The 5,561-nt window shown below is 52.5% G+C and overlaps 1 pseudogene; it reads right to left on the bottom strand.

Annotated features, from left to right (window-relative positions):
* Positions 1-366: 366 nt before the first annotated feature.
* LOC124028037 lies at positions 367-2,920 on the bottom strand (annotated as a pseudogene).
* Between the last annotated feature and the right edge of the window lie 2,641 nt (positions 2,921-5,561).

Raw genomic sequence — 5,561 nt, 5'->3', positions numbered from 1 at the left:
CTATCTCTCTCCTGATTCCTCCTCCTCTCTCTCTCCTGATTCCTCCTCCTCTCTCTCTCCTGATTCCTCCTCCTCTCTATCTCTCTCTCTCTCCTGATTCCTCCTCCTCTCTATCTCTCTCTCTCTCCTGATTCCTCCTCCTCTCTCTCTCCTGATTCCTCCTCCTCTCTCTCTCTCTCTCCTGATTCCTCCTCCTCCTCTCTCTCTCTCCTGATTCCCCCTCCTCTCTATCTCTCTCTCTCTCCTGATTCCTCCTCCTCTCTATCTCTATCTCTCTCCTGATTCCTCCTCCTCTCTCTCTCTCTCCTGATTCTACCTCCTACTGTCTGTCTGTCTGTCTGTCTGTCTGTCTGTCTGTCTGTCTGTCTGTCTGTCTGTCTGTCTGTCTGTCTGTCTGTCTGTCTGTCTGTCTGTCTGTCTGTCTGTCTGTCTGTCTGTCTGTCTGTCTGTCTGTCTGTCTGTCTGTCTGTCTGTCCATGAATCATATGACGGGCCAAACCTCTCACTACAACTCCCCTGGAAGGAACAGAGAGATCCGTAGAGAGAGAGAGAGGTCTACAACTCCCCTGGAAGGAACATAGAGATTAGTAGAGAGAGAGCTTCAACTCCCCTGGAAGAAACAGAGAGATCAGCAGAGAGGGAGAGAGAGCTTCAACTCCCCTGGTACGTATATCTGGCTTAACATGTGAGTAGTAGTAGCTGTAGTAGCAGAAGAAGAATAATAGGTGTGTCTATGGCATCCTAAGTGGATAGTAGATAGTTATAAACTATAATAAAACACAGCAGAAAGACTTCGTAATAACCTACGAATAATTATAATCAGTAAGTGAATTAAACGTCTGACTCCAGACTGGGTATCTTCTTATAAACCCGTCTATTGCTGAACTGGGCTGAGTTTAGTACCCCTCGCGGTGCGGCTGAGTAAGAACTCGTCTTATTGGCTACATAAGGCATCACATGCTCTGTAATGTACATGTCATTGGCTGGTATCCGTCCTCCGTCCCGGGAGCAGTAGGAAGCGGCGGATTTGACCGAGGATCTCAGATTGTTTTCGTTGCGTTGCGATGTTTTGAGCCCTCCTCCTCCCAGCTGTTTGTAAATGTCGGAGGAGCTGCGTCCGTGGACGGGCGCGCGTCGTCCCTCAGCGAAGACGCCATGAAGGGGTTGTCAGAGCCATGTTCGGGGTACAGTGACTTGCTCCGTTTGTTCTCCTCCAGGTTGAACAGCATCGACCTGGAGCCCAAAAGCTTGTCGGCCTGGCGGACGCTGAAAAGGTTGGCGTAGGGAGAATCGTCCAGGAAGCAGCGGTCTTTCTCTTTGAGGCTGACGGAGCGAGCCGGACGCCCCAGATCTATTTCTTTAGGCTTCTCCAGCATGATGTTGTCGAACGAGTGTTGGCGGGACATACGCAAGCGGTTTCTCTTCTGGACGTGCGGACCGTCCGTCTGAGGCCAGTAGTGGCCGAACATCTCGTCCTGATGTTGATGCATTCCCTGGTCGGTCAGCAGGGCGTCCTGGAGCAGCTGGTCTTCGCTGATGTCGTAGAGGTTAGCAGTGTGGAGGCACGCTTCGCAGCGGTTGTAGGGCGAGCGGGCGGCGGCGGCGGCTGCGGCGGGCGACAGAAGCGGTGTTTGTGGGCGTGTAGTGACCCGGGGTGTAGCTGCTACTGGCAGGGAACTTGGACAGACACGAGCGGCAATGGGTTTGTTTGGAACGGTCGTTGGTCTCGTGGGGCGACAGGGACGAGCTCTTATCCTTCACGCCGTAGTGTTTAGAGTAAGTCGAGTCCGGGAGCAGGTCGACGTCGGCGTGGTGCAGCGGGGACGAGTTGAGGTGGATGATTGGCTGATCCTGACACTTCCTGTAGTTGTCGTTGTGGTCAGAGTAGATCTCTGGGTAGTCCAGGTCGTCGGCGGCCAGGCCTCGACTTTCGCGGTAGTGTAAAGGATCAGAGTTGAGATTGAGTTCTGAGTCTATGGTGTAGATCTGTCCTTGTCCCTGTCCTCCCACTCCTCCACCCCCTCCACTGCCCTGCTTAGTCTTTAAGTAGGACAGCTCTACTTCGCTGCAGTCCCTTGGGTATTTCGACGTCACCTGTCTTTTTTTTAATCCGTCCTTGTTCTTCAGGTGCTTGTTGTTTTCTGGGTCCTGGTACGAACCGCCTCCTCCTCGGCTGGAGCAGTCAGAGATGTCTGAGTGAGCTGCTTCCTCCGGAAGGTATCGTTGCGTCTTCATGGAGATGCGGGGTCGGGGACAGCATGTCTGGGCCCGGGACACCTGGACCATGCCGCATTGTGTCCACGGACTTCTTCCACAGGCCTCTGGGTTTGGCGTTGGTCTGGGCGGCATCCGCGCTCACCGCCACTTCCACGGAGTTTGGGTTTGACTCGTTGAGGGTCAGAGGGTGCTGTCCGCCTTGGAAGATGTAGTTATTCAGGTGGTCTTTGTGTCGGTTGGCCAGGTACGCCTGGAGGTCGCCCGTATCGCCGTAGATCACCTCTTTAGGGGCGTAGCTTCGATTGTCGGCGTAGATGAAGTTACCTTAAAATAAAATATATATTTAAAATAACTGACTTGCCAAGTTAAATAAAGGTTAAATAAATCAAATAAAAATGTTTTTTAATGATTTGAAATGCATTTATATCCATGATGTGTGGTTGTAATGTGTTTGAATCAAAAAAATCAAATTGAGAGAGAAAAAACCTTTCTCAGCCATCATATCCATGATCATGGGCCCCGCCGAGTGCATGAACTCAGCCGCACGCTTGGGGGAATTAATCCTGGACGCAGACAGGTTGGACATGTTGGTCATCTGTTTGGCTGACTTGATGAGCTTCAACATGTTAGCCTGAGGGCTAAAATCCAGCTCAGACTTCTTTTTCATGTCGATGTGGACGCCGTGGATACAACTCCAAATCCCCTACAGAGAGAGAGAGAGAGAGAGAGAGGGCGAGGAGGGAGATGGAGGACAGAAATTAAGAGCGAGAGGAGGGAACGTGGAGGAAAGAGAGAGAGGAGAGACAGAGACAGACAGAGACAGAGAGACACAGAGACAGAGAGAGAGAGAGTGACAGAGACACAGAGACAGAGAGAGAGAGAGTGACAGAGACACAGAGACAGAGACAGAGACAGAGACAGAGAGAGAGAGAGAGAGAGAGAGAGAGAGAGAGAGAGAGAGAGAGAGAGAGAGAGAGAGAGAGAGAGACAGAGAGAGAGAGACAGAGAGAGAGAGAGAGAGAGAGAGAGAGAGAGAGAGAGAGAGAGAGAGAGAGAGAGACAGAGACAGAGAGAGAGAGAGAGAGAGAGAGAGAGAGAGAGAGAGAGAGAGAGAGACAGAGAGAGAGAGAGACAGAGACACAGAGACAGAGACAGAGACAGAGAGAGAGAGAGAGAGAGAGAGAGAGAGAGAGAGAGAGAGAGAGAGAGAGAGAGAGAGAGAGAGAGAGAGAGAGAGAGACAGAGAGAGAGAGAGAGACAGAGAGAGACAGAGACAGAGAGAGAGAGAGAGAGAGAGAGAGAGAGAGAGAGAGAGAGAGAGAGAGAGAGAGAGAGAGAGAGACACAGAGACAGAGACAGAGACAGAGACAGAGAGAGAGAGAGAGAGAGAGAGAGAGAGAGAGAGAGAGAGAGAGAGAGAGAGAGAGAGAGACAGAGAGAGAGAGAGAGAGAGAGAGAGAGAGAGAGAGAGAGAGAGAGAGAGAGAGAGAGAGAGAGAGAGAGAGAGAGAGAGAGAGAGAGAGAGAGAGAGAGAGAGAGAGAGAGAGAGAGAGAGAGAGAGAGAGAGAGAGAGAGAGACAGACAGAGAGAGAGAGAGACAGAGACACAGATTATCATCTAGGGATCATCATTTGAAGTCTGACTGTTCTCTAAAAGTCTGTCTTCTGGTAACTATGACCCATGTATTCTCCTTCCCAGTAAAGGATAATTCATCAGGATCACATTAGTATCGACTGACTCAGCATCTGAGAAACCATCTCATTCATTTCTCTGAACATTTAACATAATTACTTAGATAGTATTCCTGACCGTATTGAAATGATATTACTACCCAGAAAGGTGCAGCGGAGGGAGACGGATTGTGTCTGTCCCTCTCCCCATCCCCTCACCTCCCTAATAGCCCAGCCCCTCACCTCCCTAATACCCCAGCCCCTCAACTCCCTAATAGCCCAGCCCCTCAACTCCCTAATAGCCCAGCCCCTCACCTCCCTAATACCCCAGCCCCTACCTTCCTAATACCCCAGCCCCTACCTCCCTAATAGCCCAGCCCCTAGCTCCCTAATACCCCAGCCCCTACCTCCCTAATACCCCAGCCCCTACCCTAATACCACAGCCCCTACCTCCCTAATACCCCAGCCCCTACCTCCCTAATACCCCAGCCCCTACCTCCCTAATACCCCAGCCCCTACCTCCCTAATACCCCAGCCCCTCACCTCGCTAATACCCCAGCCCCTCACCTCCCTAATACCACAGCCCCTACCTCCCTAATACCCTAGCCCCTACCTCCCTAATACCCCAGCCCCTACCTCCCTAATACCCCAGCCCCTACCCTAATACCACAGCCCCTACCCCCTAATACCCCAGCCCCTACCTCCCTAATACCCCAGCCCCTCACCTCCCTAATACCCCAGCCCCTACCTCCCTAATACTCCAGCCCCTACCTCCCTAATACCCCAGCCCCTACCCTAATACCACAGCCCCTACCCTAATTCCACAGCCCCTACCTCCCTAATACCCCAGCCCCTACCTCCCTAATACCCCAGCCCTACCCTAATACCACAGCCCCTACCCTAATACACCAGCCCCTACCTCCCTAATACCACAGCCCTCACCTCCCTAATACCCCAGCCCCTAGCTCCCTAATACCTCAGTCCCTACCTCCCTAATACCCCAGTCCCTACCTCCCTAATACCCCCAGCCCCTACCTCCTAATACCCCCCCCTACCTCCCCTAATACCCCAGCCCCTACCTCCCTAATACCCCAGCCCCTCACCTCCCTAATACCCCAGCCCTCACCTCCCTAATACCCCAGCCCCTACCTCCCTAATACCCCAGCCCCTACCTCCCTAATACCCCAGCCCCTAGCTCCCTAATACCCCAGTCCCTACCTCCCTAATACCCCAGCCCTACCTCCCTAATACCCCAGCCCTCACCTCCCTAATACCTCAGCCCCTACCCTAATACCCCAGCCCCTAACTCCCTAATATCCCAGCCCCTACCTCCCTAATACCCCCAACCTAGTGCCTCCATACACCAATCATAACAGCCCCTATCCCTTCTCCTCTACCCGCCATAACATTGACATTAAACCATACCCTAAACCCTAACCACTACCCCTAACCATTATACACTAACCCTTACCCCTACCCCTAACCCCCTACCCCCAAACCCCTACCCCTACCCCTACCCCTACCCTAACCCCTATCCCTAACCCCTACCACCTAACCTCCTACCCCCTACCCCTTAAATCCTACCCCCTAACCCCCAGTCTTACCCTGCTTATAGGGAACAGTAGTCCCGGTGTTCCTGTACAGACTCCAGTGAAACAGTTACTCTCCCTACCC

Source organism: Oncorhynchus gorbuscha, unplaced genomic scaffold (assembly GCF_021184085.1).
Source record: "Oncorhynchus gorbuscha isolate QuinsamMale2020 ecotype Even-year unplaced genomic scaffold, OgorEven_v1.0 Un_scaffold_3656, whole genome shotgun sequence".
NCBI lineage: Eukaryota > Metazoa > Chordata > Actinopteri > Salmoniformes > Salmonidae > Oncorhynchus > Oncorhynchus gorbuscha.
This window is presented reverse-complemented; position numbering and strand designations above follow the sequence as displayed.